The sequence below is a fragment of the Diabrotica virgifera genome, chromosome 5, assembly GCF_917563875.1.
Source record: "Diabrotica virgifera virgifera chromosome 5, PGI_DIABVI_V3a".
In the NCBI taxonomy this organism is placed as follows: Eukaryota; Metazoa; Arthropoda; class Insecta; order Coleoptera; family Chrysomelidae; genus Diabrotica; species Diabrotica virgifera.
Genome location: NC_065447.1, coordinates 80350474 through 80373505, shown reverse-complemented (window position 1 = coordinate 80373505; position 23032 = coordinate 80350474). Strand labels below are relative to the sequence as shown.

At 32.9% G+C, this 23032-nt stretch overlaps 1 protein-coding gene across 2 annotated transcripts in view; it reads left to right on the top strand.

The window, feature by feature from the left end:
* Nucleotides 1–23032, top strand: part of LOC114334644 (disheveled-associated activator of morphogenesis 1) — a 951114-nt gene that overhangs the window by 52512 nt on the left and 875570 nt on the right. The window contains exon 1 of one of the 2 annotated variants that reach the window (XM_050650175.1): nt 7606–7737. The exons of the other annotated variant lie outside the window; for it this stretch is intronic. The gene's annotated coding sequence lies outside the window, so the exon portion shown is untranslated. Of the gene's footprint in view, nt 1–7605; nt 7738–23032 lie in introns of those variants that run through there. 2 annotated transcript variants of the gene reach the window in all.

Sequence of the window (23032 nt, the reverse complement as noted above, 5' to 3'; positions counted from 1 at the left end):
CATAAAAAATTCGTCTATTTCATATATTTTGTGCCTTGATTTATTTTTTAAGTTGTATATGTTTTGGTTTTATTATAATATCATTATCAATGTATATATTGTACACATCGGAAAATTTTAAGGATATTTTTATAACATAATAAAATTAATAAAAATAAATTCACGTGATCGTTTAATTTTATTTGAATTTGTACAGTTGCTTATCCTGTAGCTGTAGAGTATTTTTGTGGTGAGTAATCATAAGGGCAAACGTGATAACGAATAATTGACAAACCTTTTTACAGGAGTGGAAATAACTATAGATTTTATACTGCAGTAAATATTCTGCTAGTTTCGATTTTGTTCATGCTATAAAAAAATTATTATTTATTTAGTGCTATGAAATAGTTATTTATGAAATAGTTCGTGAAGTATGCTTTTTGCGAACGCACGCGATTTTTAGAGCACGAGCGACAACGGAGCGAGTGCTATAAATCGCTTAAATTTGCAAAAAGTACTTCACACACAGTTTCATACAATATTTTATCTACGATAAACAAATAAAAAAGCTGTAACTCTTCGTCACTGGAATTCATTTCTATTCTACAATTTTTAGAACTTTGACATTTAAAAATTCTAACTACTTTCAAACCAAAAAACTGTCAAAACTTTTGTTGTAATTCATTGCTCATATTGTCATCACCATGACAACGCGAAAGTTAAGGATTGTCACCATGACAACGCGAAAGTTACAAACAGTGCGAAAAATAAATCCCATTTAAAATACATTGTTACTTCACGCACACTTTAAAATCCTTCACGCACTGCTATTTATAATGACAGATTTCACAAACTAAAAACTTATACATAATATGACATACAGTCGGAAAAATGAAAGAATACCCATGAACGAACATATAAAACACGCTGTATTTTCCTGCCACCGTGTCACAAAGAGAATTGCTCAGCGCAAGTACATGTAACAATAATTATTACATGTACTTGCGCTGGCCAATTTTTTGTGTGACACGGTGACAGGAAAATACAGCGTGTTTTATATGTTCGTTCATGGGTATTCTTTCATTTTTCCTACTGTAGAGTAGATAAATATTGTTTTTTTATGGATGCTATACAATGTGCAACTTCTCTAACTACTTACATACATTCAAAACGAACAATTTATCACGCAGTGAGAAAAGTCGGCCATTGCATTGAGAAATATTTTTTCTCGCGGGTTCTCCTACGGTTTTCCATATATGATCGCCGTTTCCATGGTAACATGCACAATACAAACACAATTAATGTTGTGAAACAAAATGTGTTGAATCAAAACATATCAGGAATTTAGGAATTACCTTTCAAAACTTCAAAAATAACTGTTAATTAGAATTTTAAATAAATAACGTATATAAATTTTAAGAATATTAAATACCTACATGTAAGTATATGTATTTTATTTCAATTTATGCATATAATATACCTAAAGCACCTAAATTATTTAATTTTGAAGTTTGAACTCTTGACAAAACCTCATCCATAGAAAAAGTACAGTGTACAGTAGGTACATGAGAAAATGACATATTTCCCCCTCGCTTGATTTGCGGCACTCGCCTCGTGCCTCGGCTCGTACCAACAAACTTCTGCGCTCGTGAGAAATAAGTCTTTTTTCTCACTTGTTGTACAATATACTATTGTTTTTTACAATTATTATTTATTCAAAACAATTAGAGGAGTAACTACGTCTCTTTTTAAAAATATCTCTAGACTTTTCCGATATGTGTGAGTAATATATGTAATTGGTAATAACCATTCTTTCATTTTCCCTGCCCCCACAATGATTTCAGTGATTTTTTCAGGTGCTTGTTGTTTAATGAGGGTTTCATGAATGTATGATGAGTAAGTCTACATTTCATTTTTGTGTATTATAGGTATAGGGTTATCTTTTTTTACTATCATAACCTTCTTTTACAACGACCTATTGTATGCAATCTTCAAATTCAATTCTTAGGCCGTCCGCACATGGGTCGATCGAGACACTTCTCTAAGTTCGCGCGTCTTGCTCGTCTTGTACGAACCCTGCGGCACAAGTGATTGCTCTCCGCATCCGCATACTATTATTTATAGTAGATTCAGTTTGATCACATCTTCCAACCAAGAAGAATTAATTTTTTATATATCAATCAAAACGACTATTCGATCTGTGAAAAGTACGGTATTGTTACATATTTAGTATAATTTGTAGACATTGAGCATTATACACTGTGGGCCGAAATAAAGGAGTAAATATTTGTTAGTTGAAAATAACTTTTTTGTTTTTTGGGCGATTTAATTTCATTTTGGAGGGCTAATAGCGTAACATGTCCTCAACATGACTGCATGAATATTAATTAAATATTACCGTGAAAAATATAATTATGGTGCAAGAAAAATAATTGTAAATGCATCTCCTGAGAAAAATTGGCATATTAATCTTAACACGTCTAAGGCAAACCCATGGGTCTATTGAACGTAAAAGTGAAAGAGGAAGGAAGCGAAGCTCAAGAACTGAAGAAAATGTTGCTAAAGTAAGGGTAGTTTTTAGGAAATTTGCAGCCTGGCCAATCTGTTGGAACAATGGAAATCGCAAAAGAAACTAGGATTTCCTGCATGACTGGAGAGAAAAACGAATGGATAGATATAATTTGCTACTAAGAAGATTCCGCTCTCGTGAAGACAACAGAAAAATATGGTTTCCAGACATGATACAATAACTGAAGATATGACATGGAGTCGGTGGGCGGGGCCTACGTAGCTACGTCACTCTGTGAGTAGAACAGCATTAAATTCAGTGTTGTATAGTAAACGGTGTTTATTTTTTTGTTTAAGGTGAATTTTACTTATAATTTGTTAAACTATTATTAAAAATGAGGTGTGCCGTGTTTGGTTGTGGACAATCAATCACAAGGTTTCGATACGAATATCAAGTTTTTTAGTTTCCCAAAAGACAAAAAAGTGCGATGTGTGTGAAAACAATTATGTAAACGTAAACGTGCAGACAATTTTAACGTTAACAACGCTCGTATCTGTTCAACACATTGTAACACGACGATTATGAACGCAATCTGAAACACGAGCTGCTTGGATATTCTCCTAAAAATTTTCGATGCCTTAAAAAAAAAGCTATTCCATCCCAAAATTTAGCCAAAGCGGGAAAGGGCAAAGTGAATTCTGATAGAGAGCAACTAACTATTTTTAATGGGAAATAAGCCACAATTTTACTAAAAAATGATTTCATTTCAACGTTTCAACATCCAAATTGGATGCCGTTGTCAAAATAAAAAAAATATTAATGAATTAAACAAAAATGTTGTTGCTTAGTAAAAAATTCTTCTAATAATTTATTTAATCTGACTCATTTATATCGGTAATTCAGACATATATTATACATTTTAAAGGAGAAGACTTTAAAATGATATTGCCAATTGTTAATGCGATTACATGAAATCAACCCAACTCAAGATTATCCGTCACAGAAAAAAATCATAGCATGTGATCTGTCTTTAAAAATACAACCACATGCAACGGTGACAGTAAAATTCTCGCGTTAGAGATTCCATAGTAAATCACGAGGGAAAACCAGGAAAAAACCTCGTGATACTATCCCGACATCGTCAGTATTAGGTATTACTTTAGTTTACTCTCAAAACTAATAGCAGATTCTAATATAATACTTACGATAATAATAGTAAGCCCTAATACTTACGATGTCATGATAGTATTACGAGGTTTTTTCCTGGTTTTTCCTCGTGATTTACTACGGAATCTCTAACGTGAGAATTTTACTGTCACCGTTGCATGTGGTTATCTTTTTAAAGACAGATCACATGCTATTATTTTTTTGTGACGGATATTCTTGAGTTGGGGTTGATTTCATGTAATCGAATGAACAACTGGCAATATCATTTTAAAGTATTCTACTTCAAATATATGTCTAAATTGCCGATATAAATGAGTCATATTAAATAAATTATTAGATGAATTTTTTACCAAGCAACAACATTTTTGTTTAATTTTCTAAAAATTTTTTTTGTATTTTGAAAACGGCATCCGATTTGGACGTCGAAACGTTAATAAAATCATTTTTTTGGTAAAATTGTGGCTTATATTTCCCATTAAAAATAGTTAATTACAAAAAGGCCACAAGAAAATAGCTTCAGAACGACAGTAGAGACAGTAGAGACATATTATACAGTATAATATACAGGGTGGTTTATCTTATTCGCCTCGGTCTCTGTACGGAAAACCACTCGATATTTAAAAAAAATTTCTTCACAGAAACATACAGGGCCTTTAATACTACAATCTAAAAATAATTTGAATTATACAGGGTGCTCCAAAAAAGAGTGGTATATCAAAGTTATATTTTTTCTTATGAAATGCCCTATATCTGATGACACTATTGAATTTACCTTAAAAAATAAACTATACTTTCATAAGGTTTCCCTATACCTAAATACAGGGTGTTTTGATTTATTTCGATTTTTATGAAAATGTAAGGTTTTAGAAAAAAATAAATATCTACGAATCTAAGAATCAGTAACAAATTCTTTCTTTGATCTTAATAAAAGACTATTTAGCATACTTAAACAGATGCTTACTGCAACAAAATTTCTTACAGGGTGGTCAAAATATGAGATTGTTCTATTAACAAATTCAAGCTGTAATAACTTACTTATTTTAAATAGAACACCCTGTATCTTACTAGTCTATCACGTAGAAAATGTATTTAGCTTTCAATTTTTATTAGGGTTTCCTATACCTATCTTTCTCCAGGGTGGTCAAAATATTAGATTGTTCTATTAACAAATTCAAGCTGTAATAACTTACTTATTTTAAATGGAACACCCTGTATCTTACTAGTCTATCGCGTAGAAAATTTACTTAGCTTTTAATTCTTATTAGGGTTTCCTATACCTATTTCCCTTCATTTTTCAAATATTTAAAGATTTCCTAATTTGTAAGCTTTAAAAATCAGAATTAGGTACCTATGTCGTGGTTACAGTCGGAAAAATGAAAGAATACCCATGAACGACCATATAAAACACGCTATATTTTCCTGTCACCGTGTCACAAAAAAAATTGCCCAGTGCAAGTACATGTAATAATAATAATTACATGTACTTGCGCTGGCCAATTTTTTGTGTGACACGGTGACAGGAAAATACAGCGTGTTTTATATGGTCGTTCATGGGTATTCTTTCATTTTTCCTACTGTATGTAAAACACATCACCAACACCGGCAATATACTTAGCTATCTTAGTCAAGATACTTTCGTTAATAAAATTCACATTTTTATCATTTAATCACACAGAGTGTTCTTATTTTAAATGACATACTCGATATTCTATTCTTTATAGTGGAAGATATTTAAAATCTATTCAATTCCATGTAAACATTCTCAATACACATATTATTCTGTAAATATAAATTCCCATGATATTCTGTAAATACCCATTTTTACATATTTTTGTACAATAGGCTCGTTTTCGTCATAGTAGCCATTGCATTTAATTGTTTGTAATTGCGATTCAAAGATTCAAACAAAAAGTGGTGTTCTTAAATTTACTTAATAACCGTCGGTTTAAGATATGGAAAATACTTATACGAAATGAAATATAGGTATTAATTTAAATATCTTCCAGAATACAGCATCTAATATAGGGTATGCAGTTTAATATAAATATAAACATATTATTCAATGTTACATGTAGGCCAAAATCAACTAAAATAATACAACACTCTGTATGATTACATGATAACAATGAAAATTTTATTAATGACAGTATCTTGTCTAAGAATATTACCGGTGTTGGTGATGTGTTGTACATAACCACGATATCATAGGTACATAATTCTAATTTTTAAAGCTTACAAATTAGGAAATCTTTAAATATTTAAAAAATGAAGGAAGATAGGTAAAGGAAACCCTAATAAGAATTGAAAGCTAACTAAATTTTCTACGCGATAGACTAGTAAGATACAGGGTGTACCATTTAAAATAAGTAAGTTATTACAGCTTGAATTTGTTAATAGAACAATCTAATATTTTGACCACCCTGTAAAAAGATAGGTATAGGAAACCCTAATACAAATTGAAAGCTAAGTAAATTTTCTACGCGATAGACTAGTAAAATACAGGGTGTTCCATTTAAAATAAGAAAGTTATTACAGCTTGAATTTGTTAATAGAACAATCTCATATTTTGACCACCCTGTAAGAAACTTTGTTGCAACAAACATCTGTTTAAGTATGCTAAATAGTCTATTATTAATATCCAAGAAAGAATTTGTTACTGATTCTTAGATTCGTAGATATTTATTTTTTTCTAAAACCTTACATTTTTATAAAAATCGAAATAAATCAAAACACCCTGTATTTAGGTATAGGGAACCCTTATGAAAGTATAGTTTATTTTTTAAGGTAAATTCAATAGTGTCATCAGATATAGGGCATTTCATAAGAAAAAATATAACTTTGATATACCACTCTTTTTTGGAGCACCCTGTACAATTCACATTATTTTTGGATTGTAGTATTAATGGTCGTGTATATTTCGGTGAAGAAATTTTTTTAAAATATTAAGTGGTTTTCCGTACAGACACCGAGGCGAATAAGATGAACCACCCTGTATAATGAGACGTATCTTGCCTAATAATAAAAAATCATGTTTGTAATTGATTTCTATTATTAGATTATGTTCTCAATAATTATATTTAATCATACTAAACAAAACAGCACTTCTCGAAAATTTCACAACTGATATTAAAAGCTAAAATCCCCAAATTATAATGGCAATGCATTCGAAATGTAAAGGATATACTCACAACGTGACGTCATGCGCGACCTGAACGAAATTAGGAACGCTGCGTGTTTTGGGTTATTGTATCATGGTTTCCAAATGAAAAAATGTTTTATCAACACTTTTTGTTGTAATTTCCGGTTTTTTCATGAATTTTTTTACACTTTTGTTAGTTTCCGAAACAAAATTCATAAAAAACCCTTTTTTCACTTTTTTCGCAAGTCCAAACAAATGCAAAAAATAGCCTTTTCTGGTTTGCTAGATTTTTACCAAAACCGTTCTAATTCCGTTCAATTCTTAGATCTAAGGGCTTATTCTATCTTATTATTTTTTGTCAACAGTGCACTTTAATTAATTTGCCCTCCGCCACTGGCAGGCACCCCGACGAACCATCAGCCACGAAGGGCTGTGCACTGTGCGGCATGCTGCTTTTGTCTGTGTCGTTCTTCGGCCGTCAAAACGTGAATTTATTTGCTTCTGAATCATGAACCAAGTATCGCAGAGCACACAGATGTTCCCTTGAACCGCATCTCGCATCATCCATGGGCTACTAGATTATAAACGTCTCCGATCTCGGCACGCGTTGCAATAAAAACATAAACGATGTTCGCGGAAATCAAACGTCACAATCTGTTTTGCGATTTGATGCTGTACAATTTGACAGATGTAGTTTAGATTGTGAGTTTAGTTTAACAAGAAAAGAATTTAGATCAAGATTGTTATAAAAGTAACATGTTACGATATTGACACATGTGAAGTTGATGTTTGTGATTCTGAGTGACGTTTTAGTATTTCTGAGGTGAGTTCTGTCTAGTGGTGTTTTCATGTCATGTTTTGATCATGAAATTAAAAGAATATTGTTGTGAAGTGATCTGATGGGAATTCTATAGTGTAGCAAGACAAATTTAATGCATTAAAGGTATGTTTAAAAAAGAAATATATTCATTTTAACCAACTACTTAATATGTACCTACTTTTAAAAATCTAACTGCATGTGAATATAAACATTGATTTTTTATGGCCCGTCTGTCCTTATTTCCTGCATTTCAGTGTCCCTCCTTTTCCAATCTCTCCAATCCTTTTAATTCTAGTCTCTCTTAAACATAGCGATATCCCCTTCTTTCGTACATGATGATGGTGGTCTTTTTCTTTCCTTATTTCTCTCACAATGTACGTTAGTCTTTTTTGACTATAGCTAATCGTTTTTTAATTATTAAACTTTTTTTTTAGTTCAATATTTTGCGTCAAATCTTTAGACGTTAATTTGAGTGCCTTTTCTTCAATGCAAATGAATGAAAATTTGCAGACATATGCATTCGCGGGAACAATACACGAATAGTCAATAAATTTCTTTTTGTTTATTAATTGTTTAAATAAAAAAAACGATTTTAATGGAAAATGCTTAAATTCTATTGTTTTTTACAATGTAGACACTTGAAACTTTTACGGATTGTAGCTAATGATATGAACTCTACATAATTTCACTTTTTGCGTTAATTGTTTACGTTATGCGTCATAAATAAACAATAAAGTTTTAAATTTTGATCGCTCATATATTTGTTTATATAAAAATCGGCGATTATTCGTGTCAAATTTCAATACGATACGAAACAAAACTTCAACCAAAACTCGAATTAAAAAAAATCGTTTTTATCGTAGTCTTAGAAAAACCACCGGTAGAGACGTTTTGTGCTACAATTAATATTAGAATTTATTTTGACGTATTAATTAAACGCTTTTCTTTAGTTCAATCGTTTGGGTCAAATTTTTAGACGTTAATTTGACTGCCTTTTCTTCAATGCAAATGACTGAAAATTTGCAGACATATGCATTCGCGGGAACAATACGCGAATAGTCAATAAAAAAATTTATGTTTATTAATTGTTTAAATAAAAAACCGATTTTAACGGAAAATGCTTAAATTCTCTTGTTTTTTACAAAGAAGAAACTTGAAATTTTTACAGATTGTAGGTAATTATATGAATTAGTTTACGTTATGCTTCATAAATAAACAATAAAGTTTCAAATTTTTTGCCGATCCCGACTACTTTTCATGTTTGTACATCATATGTTTTATACATATTTTAATAAGCATGACGATATATTTTAATGTTTGAAAAGTGTCAGACAAAAAAGTAAAAAACAAAAAAAAAAAAAAATATGAAAAAACATTTTAAGAAACGCTTTTCTTTAGTTACGAGTGACTAAAATTAAAAATATAAAAAACAACTAAAAACTAAAAAAAAAAAAAAAATGAAAAAATCTAACACATTCGTTAAAGAAAAGCGTGGGGCAAAAACCGTTTATTCGATGAAGCCGTGCCACGCTTTTCTTTGACGAATGTGTTAGATTTTTTCATTTTTTTTTTAGTTTTTGCTTTTTAGTTGTTTTTTTTATAATATTTTTAATTTTAGTCACTCGTAACTAAAGAAAAGCGTTTCTTAAAAAAATTTTTTTCATATTTTTTTTATTCTCATTAGATGTCCAAACCATTATATTGGTATTCCTCGGATTCTCTTATTTATTGTTTCTTATTTATTGCTCCAAGATTCGTCGCCATTCTGTTCGGTTTCTGTCGACCTGTTGCTATCTTCTTGGATTCTGAATATCACTAAGTTGGCCTCAACTCCATCCAACTACCTAATTGGCTGTCTGCCTCTGCTTTCTATAGGTGTTCTTGTGGTTAGCTTTTTCGCGATTATGTTGTCTGGCATTCGTATTATGTGTCCAGCCCATCTAAGTCGCTGTGTTTTAATGAACGTTACGATGTCTGATTCCTTAAAGAATATAATTCTAATTCTAAGTTGTATCTTTTGCGCCACTGCCCTAGGCAGGGCAGTAAGTACGATGTTGGTGGCCCCGGGGCAAACGTGATCTGGGGGCCCCTGTCGGGGGCCTGGTGATTTACCTGGGGGGTGGTGGTTTACCCACCAGCGGAAGGGGGGGGAGGTCCGGAAAAGTGTTTGATTTTTAACCCCTTGAAAACGAATTTTAATGCATTCCATGACAGGACTTTCTTTATGGTCAGAAAATAACCAGCAAGGAATATACTAAACACTATCATTTATTTTGTAGCACAACAAATTTCGTCTTAGCTTCATTCCACCCTTAGTGGTGAAGGTGTAAAAGTGGTTTGAGGAACATCTACCCTGTTGATCTTTATCTTTTGGGAAAGGTCCATCGTGCTGAAACGGTCTTGCCTGGATTTTCCTGGCTTTGCCTGGCTTTCGCTTCAGGTCTCAGGTTACTTTCATGCACAGTTCTTGAGAAAACATCGCACAAGCTTACTTTTTTATCTGTAGAGGTTGGTTCTAAAGTCGGAATGGCATCTTCACTACGACCAGACTCTTTAGTAATTGATTCTGCTTGCAGCTCAAGCAGATTTTGATCATTTTCTTTAAACAGGTAAAAGGGGGAGAAATGTACTTTTGAAGTGTGTAAAATTAATAATTCTTAGCTGAGCGCTTTCGGCTTATAAAGCCATCTTCGGAGCTATGCTACAATAAAAGATCTCTAATGAATAATTGATCTTAGAATTCAAAGTTTAACTTACGTCAAAAAGGTCAAAATACCACTATGAAGAGAGATGGGTTCCATTTATGATATGAAATACTTCTGTTTCTTATGTAGTTTTTTATTGGTTGGAAAAAACCTTGTCTGTCTGTTTAAAAAATTGTTCAATTTGCTGTTGGTTATTTTTGTATCCAGAAAAGTTAAACATCAAGAACGAGCACAAAGGACTTTCACACGAAAATTACATTATATATAAAACGAATATTTGATCATGGTAAGGTCAAAAAGACCTTACCATTTGAATACTGCGGTGTCAGATAGCAGAATGGTCGCCTCGCATGGAGGATTTTTAATGACAGTCGATGTAGACAGGGTGTGCTCGTTAAGGTGTCTTCACATTTTCTCATATAAAGTGACAGTTGACATATGACATTTTTAGCAATTGCGTTGAACAACTTTTCAACAAAGTCTGTAGTTACATAAATCTGGTTTTTAAAAAAATAATGAAATACATATTGAAAAGAGACTTAAGGTCTAGGATAAACCAATTGACAAGTTATCCTCCACAAACCAAACTCGAATCGGTTTTGAAAATTAATACATGATGTAAAGAAACTTGATGGTGAAGTTTTTTAGGAAGATGGGAAATAAATTAACAATGAATTTTGTGAAATGTGATTTTTAAAGAATAAGCTGCCAAATGATTTATTACAAATATTGTTTTAAATGATGCTTTAGTAAAGAATTAAAAAATTTAAAAATTATTTTTTGATTGCATGAGGTCAAACTTCTTCCTCCAGAGTCTCCCACAAGAGTCTGAACAAAGGTTTATAGTTTATAGTTGTAATTAAGATTGATTTGTGTATTCAAGCAAAAATCAGGATTAAGTTTCATTTCTTTAGTTATCTCTAGATCTTCTAAAAGGTTCATTTGTCTATAGTTTTTGATTGGGATGTTATGTAAAATTGTACTGTTTTCGGAAGGAGAGAAGGAATGGTTGCTAAATTTAACATGATAACCAAAATTTGATTTTTCTGGATTGTTGAGATGTTCTTTGATCCTCTGAGATAGGGTCCTCATAGTCCTGCCCACATAAGTCATGTTACAATCCCCACAAGACAGTTTGTAAATACCACTTTTATTTAGTTTGTCGATTTTATCTTTGGTGTGGCTGAAGATGGATTTGATGTTATTTTTCGTTTTGAAAGATATGTTAAGGTTACTGACTTTATTACAAAGTAATCTTGATACTTTTTCTGAAATTGGCCCTAAGTAGGATAAGGATCTATAAATAGCTGTAGTGTTGGGTTCGTTATCTGTGTTAAAAGCTTGGTTTAGTCTCTTTTTGAGTATTGATCTTCTAATGACCTTATCTACAGTAGAAGAGGGGAAACCATTATTGTTTGCTATTTGTTTAATAATTGAAATTTCGTTGTTGTAATTGTCTTGGGACATGGGGATGTTAAGAAGTCTGTGGACATAACATTGAATAGCTGCCATCTTATGTTGAAAAGGATGGTTAGATGATATGGGTATAATATGGTCTGTTTGAGTAGGTTTTCTAAATACTGAGTATTCTAAAGTAGTAGACGATGAAGAAGTGGAAGATGTATTCTTTTTGATGGTTAGGTCTAGAAAATTGATCATGTTGTTGGTTTCTAACTCTAATGTGAACTTAATTGCTGGATGTAGGTTATTAATTATTGAAAGAATGTTGTTAGGTTCTGAAGGAGGACCTTCTATAAATGCTAAAATATCATCAACATATCTGTACCATAGGATTATTTGTGGATGTGAATGGACAAAATTATTTTCAAGAGAATCTAGGAAAAGATCTGCAAGTAGTGGGGATAAAGGATTTCCCATTGCTAGACCTTCTGGTTGTCTGTAAATTTTGTTGTTGACAATGAAGAAATCTTGAGAAAGGCAAAATTGAAGTAGTGAGGTGATTTGAGAACATTTGTTGGGGTCTATGTTCTTTGAAATTAAAAGATTGTTGACAATTGGAATGGTTTCAAGTCTAGGAACATTAGTGAAAAGATTGGTTACGTCAAAAGAGACCATAGTAAAATTGTTTGGGAGGTTAGTTGAAGAAAGTTTGGATATTAAATCAAGAGTGTTTTTGATAGTATATTTTGGAGTATAATTAAGAAGATCCTGGAGAAGTGTGTTGATAAATTTGGCTAATGGAGCTAGTGGTGTATTGACGAAACTGACTACAGGTCTTATTAATAAAAGAATTTAATAAAAGAATTATTAATTTTACACACTTCAAAAGTACACTTCTCCCCCTTTTACCTGTTGTCATAAGTGTGTACGAAACTATTTCAGTCTTTACATTTTCTTTAAAGTTCTAGCAAATTTCTACTTCATGGTATTCAGATTTCGCTAATTCATCCTTCAATTCTTTATATCTTTCCTATTTCCATTTCCTAAGTAATAAATTTAGGGGGGCCCAGCTTAGCTCATGCCTCAGGGGCCGTTATTCTGTTCCAATTGAATTTTAGTCGAAAAGACCAATTCCCCCGGTGAAAAATTAAAAATTTATGTTGAAGTCTAGGGTGCCCCTGTAAGGTCATTTTAAAATTGTGTCATTTGAAAATATTTCGTTGGGATCGTCTTTTAAAATACGTATTTTTATTTTTCTCGTTAAAATCTATGCACGGCAAACCAAAAGGGGCCTCTCTTGGCCAGGGGCCCCGGGGCACTGCCCCGGTTGCCCCAATGGTAGTTACGGCCCTGGCCCTAGGTCGTTTATAGCTCCAAATATTTTGTGGACTATTTTTGTATCGATGTTATATCCACGTTAGATTTTTGTAGTTATTTAATGACTCTTGTAGTTATTTCAGGTCTGTACCAACTTAATAAATTTCATGTTCCTATAAAATTATCATTATTCTCTTGCTTGTGTCGTTTATATAAAGTATCCTTCCGGTTCCCAGGCTATAGTGTCTGTTCGTAGCTGTAAGTTTTTTATATGGTATGGATTAAGTACTGGAACAGTACTTTCTCGGAGGACATAATCCAATATCGTTAGCCCTGGCTATAATCTTTAAGGTTGTTCGTATTTCCAGAGTTCACTAAATGGAGCCATGGAGCTGGGAGTCGGAATTGGGTTGAAGAGGTTACTTGACACTAGTCGGATACGGCGGCACGTATTTCGCATCACAACCCCATTTGAATATTGGTCAAATAAAATATTGTCCCTTTTGTAAAAATATTGTTTTGATTTTGGTTTGGTCTCAAAATGCAAATATTTATTTATAATATGCGATCTCCTTATTGATCTCCTTAACCTGGCTGTTTCTAAAAAATAGTTGGTTCTGCTACGGTTAAAATGCAGATATCAGATTTAAGGTCTAAATACTTCTTCCTCTTGTAGTTCCTTCTCCTATCGGAGGTTGGCTATCATCACAGCTATCCGTACCTTATTGGAGGCTGCTCTGAAAAGATCTACTGAGCTGCAACTATACCACTCTCTTAAGTTTCTCAGCCAGGAAATTCTTCTTCTACCTATGGATCTTTTCCTATCTCATATTTCGCACTTCTAGTAATGTGGCCCAAATATTTCAGCTTTCTTGTTTTGATGTTGTTTATCACCTCCTGGTGTAAACACAGGAATTTCTATATCTCAAAATGAAGTTGCTTTTTTGCAGAAAAGCCCTTTTTAATTATTATAATATATTTCTTCTGTTTCTCCTTCTTCTTCCTCTTTATAAGTAATTCTGCTTGTTCATTGGCGGATTGATACCTCTATGGAAGGTTGTCACTCCATCTTTTGGGCGGTCGGCGGTCGGCCGATATTTCTACTACCGCACCGATTCATGATTTATCGCTTGCTATTTTCATCACACGTATCTCCCCCATTCAGCTTATGTGGTTAATTCATTCTTTTTTTCTATGTAGTGTCCATTCGTTTATGCACGTTACTCTCATTTCTGACGTTTCTAGTAGTATTTGTGTTGTGGCTGTATCGGTCTTGTTTCTGATGCATATGTCATTATTGGTCTTACACTGGCTCATAGAGTTATAATATTAGCATAGAGAGAGTGTCATTCAGAGCGAAGTGACGACACCATCTTTTTTATTTGGATTAGTGCTGTTTCACTCTTACGCATAGTAAAGCTGCTACAGTTGTCCTCCTCTTCCGTGCCTATATTCACAGTGAATGTCATCATAGATTTTCGATACAATGTGTTAGAAAGAGATGCAGCAAACCAGTCCATGAGATCTTGTCGTCAGGAAGCGCAAAAGGTAGGCTCCCTCTATGTTAATATATACCTCTATGCACTGGCTTTATAAATTCTTGACTTCTTCTCAGTTTTAATATGTCGGTGTTGCCATATAGTGTTATTAAGGCATTCTGCCTGTCTATTTGCTTTTTGTACTTGATTTCTCACTTCTTTGTCCAACTCTCCGTAGCTGGACAGTGTAATTCCCAGGTATTTTATTTCCAATAGTTGTTCAATACTGATGCCATCAATTTCTATTTTACATCTGATTGGTTCTTTACTGATTACTATTGTTTTAGTTTTCTGAGATGAAATTGTCATATTGAATTTTTTTGCCCTTATGTTAAGTCTGTGGACTAATATTTGCAGACTATCTTCATCTTGGGCTACAGTAGTGCGTCGTCTGCGCAACAGAGTATTTTTGCTTCTTTGTTTCTCATCATGTATCCTCTTCCTTTGGTGACGCTTTTGATGACTTTATCCATAATTAAATTGCAAAACATGGGATTCAGTGAGTTTCCCTGTCTTATTCAGCTGCCTATGTCTATAGGTTCTGTGAGTTGCCCATCTATCCTGACTTCCATTTTGATGGTTTGGTAAAGGCCCATTTATACATACCCGGGCCGTGTCTGTTCCGGGTCAGTGCCGAGTCCGGGTATTTTTATTGCGATATTCACATACAACCGGGTTGTGGCAGTGTGCGTACCAGGCCGAATAAGAGAGGAAAATGTTATTACATATCTCTGTGTAAAAGATAGTTGAAAATATTTCGGCTTGGATAGAAGATTTCACCTCACAATATCTATTGCTTGTCTGTTCTGTTTTCCAGCAGTCGCGTTCACAAAACAATAAAATCGTGTTTATACAAGTCCCTGCGATCCGTGTCATTTTCGTGCATCGCCAGTGCCGACAGCAAAAATATCGGCTGGGATTAATTTCAGACCGGGCCCGGACGGGCCCCGTCCGGGAAACGCCAATGTATAAACATGCTCATAAGAGTACATATTGTTTTTTTTTAGACCGGGCCCTGTCTTAACACGGAACGGACACGGCCCTGATATGTATAAATGGGCCTTAAATGTTCTCATCATAACAAATTTCGCAGATTAAATAATGCACCTACTTATTTTTTTACATCATACTGTCTGACGAATATATTTTTTATTTTAGATATTCTGTTTGTGTTGTATAATTTCTTACTTAAGCATGACTCAGAAACCAGTCGGTGTAATTCACGACCATTTAAGGTCAATAGGAATAACAATCGCAAAACTGACAAGAGCACAAACGAGATAAAAACAAGTATTGAATGTTAAAAAATATACTACATTAGGTAACCGGTATGTACATTGCCTCTCGCATTTCCTATTTTAGCAAAACATATGCACATCTTTAGCGAACCCGATATATTAGCCATGAAATACGTTAAGTGACTTCGTAATTAGTACGAGGTGATTACACGTAGTATGCGTTTGTTTACTTTCCTTGGAATTTTTAACAAGAAATAATTATTTTTAGATGACTTCTTTCTTATAGTTAAAATCTTTTTCTTTCTTGAATACCACTACTTATTTATCCAAATTTGGACGTAAACTTTCCTAAGTATTTACTTAAATTTTTGTCTGATTTCCAATTTCTCTTATTCCATTCCCGTATTTTTTATCATCAGTCTCTTTGTCATTATCCCTATGCGGGGTCGGCTTACCTAATTGCATGTCTCCATAAGTTTCTATCTTGGGTCATGGGTCATAGCAACATCAATCCCCTTTACCGATATGTCCTGCCTAACAGTTGCGTAGCTGAAGATTGAGGGGCCCCCCGCGAAAATTTTTGTGGGCCCCCATATTATAAACATAACGACAACTAATAACAGTATAATACTAAAATGTGTAAATGACAATATTTGGCCTTCATCAGTTAGTGTTAATACTTAGATTTTTTGGGAATAGACATGAAAACCGATACATGTATCTTAATCCGACAAACACGCTCGGACAGGTCGATTTTTAAACTAACCATAGTATATTATAGCATCAAAGTTTCGAACTTTACGCGATCCCTCTTCAGGTAACATTCATACTTCTGATTTTTTTAAATGGGAAAGTACATCATGTAACACCTCATTTAAAAGCTTTTGAAATACTGATTACAAAAATATATAATACGTGGCCAAAATTTCGGTCAAATGCTTTTTAAATATATTCACTTTTTTCGAATACTGAGAAAACTAATGATTTTTTTTTTTAATTTAAACGCAGAATGAAAGATTACATTATTACCGAGTGTCGCCAGTCCCTTAGAATAAACAAAAAGTTTCTTTTGAGTGATTTGAAATTAAAAATCATACTAAAATTTCTTTCGTTTTCACCCCTGTAACTTATTAAAATAAACATTATAGAAGTTTTTAGGGACTTATGGCCCTCGATAATAATGTAATATTTTATTCTGGGTTTAAATTTTTCAGAAATTCCTATTAGTTTTCTCAGGAATAAAACAATTAATGCATTTAAAAAGCATTGGACCGAAATTTTGCCAAGTATTATACATTTTTGTAATCAGTATTTCAAAAGATTTTAAAAGAGGTGTCACATGATGTACTTACTTTCCCAGTTAAAAAAATCAAAGTTATGACTGTCACCTGAAAAGGGATCGCGTAAAGTTCGAAACATTGATGCTATAATATACTATGGTTATTTTAAAAATCGACCTGTCCGACCGTTTTGATTATGTGCTAAAAATAAATAAGTTAAAATGGGGGGTACATTGAAAACAATTAACTTCAAAACTTTTTTTGCTAAGTATAAGTTATTTTTTCGTCTCAGCTGAGCTCATCGTAAAATTGTTATACGTTTTATCCGTTTATTTTTAAATTTTGGTGTAATACCCCAGCATTCTGCTATTCCTGCTGCTTTTGCTAAAGTTTCGGAAAACGGATTTCTCATTTCTCGAGGATAATCACGAGGTTTTTAAAAAAGTTGAAGGGCGGCCGTTAACTCTGCCATTTCAGATTGCAAAAGTCTTGATTAAAAGTTAAATGTTTGATTAATAAAGTTAAGTATTTTAGATTGAATAGTAATATTAACAACAAATTCAAAATTATTAAGTCTTGATTAAAAGTAAAATGTTTGATTAATAAAGTTAAGTATTTTAGATTGAATAGTAATATTAACAACAAATTCAAAATTATTCATATGCTCTAATAATGCAGTAGCTTCTAATTTTTCATCGTTTTTTAGATAGCAATGAAATTTTCGTTAAAGATTTCATTACTTGTCGGAAAGCTCGACGCAAAGCCCTAACAGCATCATGTCTGGATGACCACCGGATTTCACCTTTTAAGTGTTGGCAAACGGGATGAATCCAAAGTCATAATAGTACATAGTACATACCATCTTTTAATACTTGCACTAAAAAAAAACAATCGTTTAATTAGGTATATCCTAAAAGAATAACTCCTGTACACCGTCAAAGGCATCATTCAACACTAGGTTCAGATTATGGGATGCACAATGAACATTGGAAGCTGTTTTTTCAATGTCAGTTATGCACCTTTGTATGCCTGAATATACACCACTCATAACGTCCCATCATAACCCTTTCCTCCGCAGCTGTGTATGGAAAGGTGCTTTGATTGTATAAATTTAAAAATTTAATTTACAAGACTTTCTGCAATTTGGTCTAATATGCGAATAAATCCCAATTTCAACAACTTCTGCTTTGGAAGGTAAATTATTTTTATCGCAACTTATTTTTATATACCGGAAAATAAACCTCAGCTGATCGCAGTGGCGTGCTGAAACTTTTCAAGCGGCCCGGTGATTTTATAGAAAAGCGGCCTCCCATCATCATTTTACCTTCTATTATCAGGATGTTTTATTCGTTATTTATAAAATCAAGAAAACAAAAATATAAATTATTTTTAAATCAAACATAAAACTTTGAATTCAATTAAATTTTTTTAAATTTTGCTATATATTTTTTTATTTAAGAATAAGCAATCTTACAAATAATAAATGACATGTATGACAATATTGTATGCAGTAAGGCAAAAAGTATAATTTCCTGAATAAATATATAAGAATTTAATGTAATTAAAATAAAAGTAAATTAAAATTCTGAGAATTTTTCAATTATGTATTAAGTTGAATTTTAGTAAATCAATTATTGGGACCGTGCAAGTTCGGAAGAGCGACACCTGGTGTCATAGCTCAGCAACATTTGTAGCACTTTTAATTATATTGGCCAATTATATTAGTCCTCGTTACTGGATAATTGTCAAGGCCATAGCCCAAAAAGAATAAGAAGAAAAAGTAAGATTGATGTTATGTTATTAAAAGGTAAACATTGTATGGAAATCCACTTTTCTCTTTGTATTCATTTGTGCTTAGAAGTTGGGAACGAATAGAACTTAAATTGACAATTTTTTGTTGTATTTTTACAATTTATAATACAGCATTTGCGAAATTACTTTTTCTTCAATGAGTAGGTATGAAATATACGTCAATTTGACAATTTCAATTGACAATATGAATTAAACAAAGTTTCGAGATTTCTCCGCTACTCGTGCACGATCGTTTCTCGTATCCCCTCCAAGTACTTGCACACAGCGAATACAAGAGAGTACAAATACAAGTACAGTGCAAATACATTAATTTAACAATATTTAAATTTTAATAGAACTCAATAATCTATGAGTTCTTCTCTATTTGCGGTCGCAGCTTTTTTAGAATAAAAATTTCTTAATTTTTCAGTATCTAAATGATTTAAATGCCATTAAAGGTATACCATTTTTTATGATATCAAAATTTCTAGGATGTGGAGTGCTTATATCATCATAAAACGATTTGTCTTGAACAAATCCTTTTTCGATACTTCCAATAATTCGAAATGTGCATTCAAAATAAAAATGTGCAAGACGTTTTTCCATTTTTTATTCTGCAGAGTACCTACATATAAGATGTTTAAAGAAAATTGGAAAACCATAAATATACTTGTATGTATGAAAATAAATATTATCTTGAGAAATCATTTATGTATATAGAGTCTTATTTATTTACTTAAACTGTGTTTCACAACTAAAAAAAATTTAAATTTTTTTGAAATGTTTTAGGCTTTAATCCCGCGTACCAAAAAAAGTTGATTAATAGCAAGCTGAAAATTTGTTAATTTGTAAATAGCTTAACGGTATCTAGTCGAACAAACATTGATGTACGGGAACACTGGAACAGAGGAAGTTTTAATTGTAGAACAGGTTACAGGTTTCGAATGTCAGACTATGAAAATGTCCCATGTATTTTGTAGGACAGAACTTCCAATTATTGATTTGTTACCCTTTCATTAAACTCTCATGCAAAAATCAGATTGCAATTTACACCAATATAATTCCTGTTATTTCACATATTCTACGTGTCGGACTTTTAAAATGCCCAACATATTTGCATAGTGTGGAATTCCTTCCCTTTTGTCTTCACTGCAGCATCCATCTGGCTTGCATATTGTAGAAGCCTTGGAGGTGTCACCAGGGAAGTGGACCAATAAGTTTTCAATTTAAAAATTTTTAAGTAACATTTTTAATATTTTTCAATATTATTAATGTCGCTCTTATGATTGAAAAACTTTGCCTTCTATTTTTCATATATTATATAAAATTTGTCATTGAATAAACTTAAAAACAACCTGGTGGTTTTCACAATCATAAACTTGTCAGGATGATACGTTTCACAGTTAAAATCACGTTCCACAATTAAAACGTCCCATGTTCCAGTGTTCCCATACATCAAAGTTTGTCCGACTAGACACCGAAAAGCTATTAACAAATTTTCAGCTTTGAGATTAATCAACTTCTTTTTGGTACGCGGGATTCAGGCCTATTTTGATAATACCATTAGATCAAAAATTTAAAAAATATTTTTTTCTGTTACATCTGAAATTTTTTGCGAAAAAACCTATTTGACCGGCCTCAAGAGGCCGCGGCCTCTCGGTGATTGCACCGATTCATTTATGTGGCCAGCACGCCACTGGCTGATCGTGTTTTGAAATATCTTGAGTGGTATCAAGAATTATTGAATAAAAACAACAAAATATGTTTTGGTTCCCAATTTAAAGAAAGTAGAAGTATTAAGCTTGAAGGCTTTAAGGGGCCCCTCCTAACGTCGGGGCCCCCCGCCTTGCGGGCCCTGCGGGCCTGCCCGCTACGCCACTGCTGCCTAAGCGTTTTCCCCCAAGTCTTCTTTTCTCTTCTTCTCCTACTTCTTCTAGGAATCCGCAGTTAGCAATTCTTCGTATTGGGTGATTAACGTCTCGACGTTGAACACGACCAAACCATTTTAGACTATGTCCCCTCATTTTGGCATCAATTGGTGCCACCTCACACCTGGTCTTCTCCTAATATACTCATTTCTAATGTTATTATTTTTTTGTTACTCTACTCATCCATCTAAGCATTCTCATTTCCGCCACATGCATTCGTTGTTTCTCTTTCTTTTTAACTGCCCAACATTCAGTTCCGTACATCACAGGCGGTCTTATGGCTGTTTAATAGAATTTTCCGTTCAGCTTCATTGGAATTTTTCTGTCACACAACACATCACTCGCTTCCTTCTATTTCATCCATCCAACCCTAATTATTTTGCATGCAGCTCTATCTATTTCCCCATTACCCTGTAGTACCGATTCTAGATACTCAAAACTCTCACTTTTCACAATCATATCCAAAGATATCATATTACCAAAGATATCCAAAGATATCATTTTATTTGTAGTAACTCCACCTTTAAACGAACATTCCAAATACTCTGTCTTTGTCTTTGTCTTAGTAAGTTTTAAACCTTTTTCCTCAAGACTACAGTCTCCACTGTTCCAGTTTTTGTTCTAAGTCGCCTTCAGCATTTCCCACCAACACCACATCATCCGTAAACATTAAGCACCAGGGAATGTTACCCTGTAGTTTCGCTGTTATCTGGTCCAAAATTAATGAGAATAAATAAGGACTAAGCACCAAGCCTTGGTGCAATCTTACTTTCTATTACCTCTATCGGTTTACAGCATTCTCCGGTGCCTTCCGACTCCTAATCGCCATTCTTCTCTGTTTAATCGTAGACCAGGAGGGATTTCTCTTTTCTCTAGCTCTTTTGCATTCTTACTTTCACATGAAATTTATGTCTCTCCCACACATCTCCCAACACTAGTTGTTACTCCCTCATATACAGGTTGTCCAGAAACTCTACCGACAAACGAATACAGGAGACTCCTCAGATAATTTTAAGTCAATTTAACCCAATTCACTTAGTCCGAAAATCCTAAGGGAGCTAGAGCTATTTGAAGATGGCGTCTGGTAATTAGTTTTTACCTCCGGAACGCTTCTATTTAGAAAAACAAAAATTGGTATGCTTATTTATCTTCCAGTGATAAATCGATTACATCCATTGCAAATTTCTAGTACCTGTCATAGGCGTCCGTTTTGGGTAGGGCAACGGTTAATTTATCGCATAACTTTTTTGTCTTTAACTTTTAAGCATTTTTGACTCTGGATTAGTAAATTGTGAGGTATTCTTGTACTAAAAGGTACTCTTGTTTTCTAGAAAAATCGATTTGAAAATTTATCGTTTTTTAAATTTCAAAAAAAAAATTAAAAAAAACTATTTAGAAAAACGAAATCTTGTTGGTTTAGGTTTAATTATATTCCAGAGATGAATCGATTTCATTAATTGCGAATTTCTAGTATCTGTCATATGCATCGGTTTTGGATAGGTCAACGGTTATTTTATCGCATAACTATTTTGTCTTTAATTTTTAAGCATTTTGACACTAGATTATTAAATTATGAGGTATTCTAGTAGTACAAGTTACTATTGCTTTAAGTCTAAGTAAAATACACCGTCTTTTTTTTTTAATTTTTTTCATTTTTTTTTTCAAATTCAAGAGACGAAAAATTTTCAAATCGATTTTTCTAGAAAACGGTGTGTCCTACCGACTTAAATCAAGAGTACCTTGTAGTACTAGCATACTTCACAATTTAATAATTCAAAGTGAAAAATGCTTAAAATTTAAAGACAAAAAAGTTATGCGATAAAATATCCGTTACCCTACCCAAAACGGACGCCTAAGACCGGTACTATAAATTCGTAATGGATGGAATCGATTTATCTCTGGAAGATAAATATGCGTACCAATTTTTGTTTTTCTAACTAGAAGCGTTCTGGAGGTATTTAAGAAAAACTAATTACAAGACGCCATTTTCAAAGAGCTCTAGCTCCCTTAGGAAGCATTTTTGGACTAGGTGAATTTGGTTAAATTGTCTTAAAATTAAATTTTTTAAAAATATTATTTGTTAGTTTTCTCAGGATTCGAAAAATGAATGCATTTAAATAGCATTGGACCAAGATTTAGCGCCTACCCCCTTAAGAGTAAACAGTAGCGATCAACAGGTAGCAACAAAATATAACTTCGGGAGATAGTATCATAAACTTT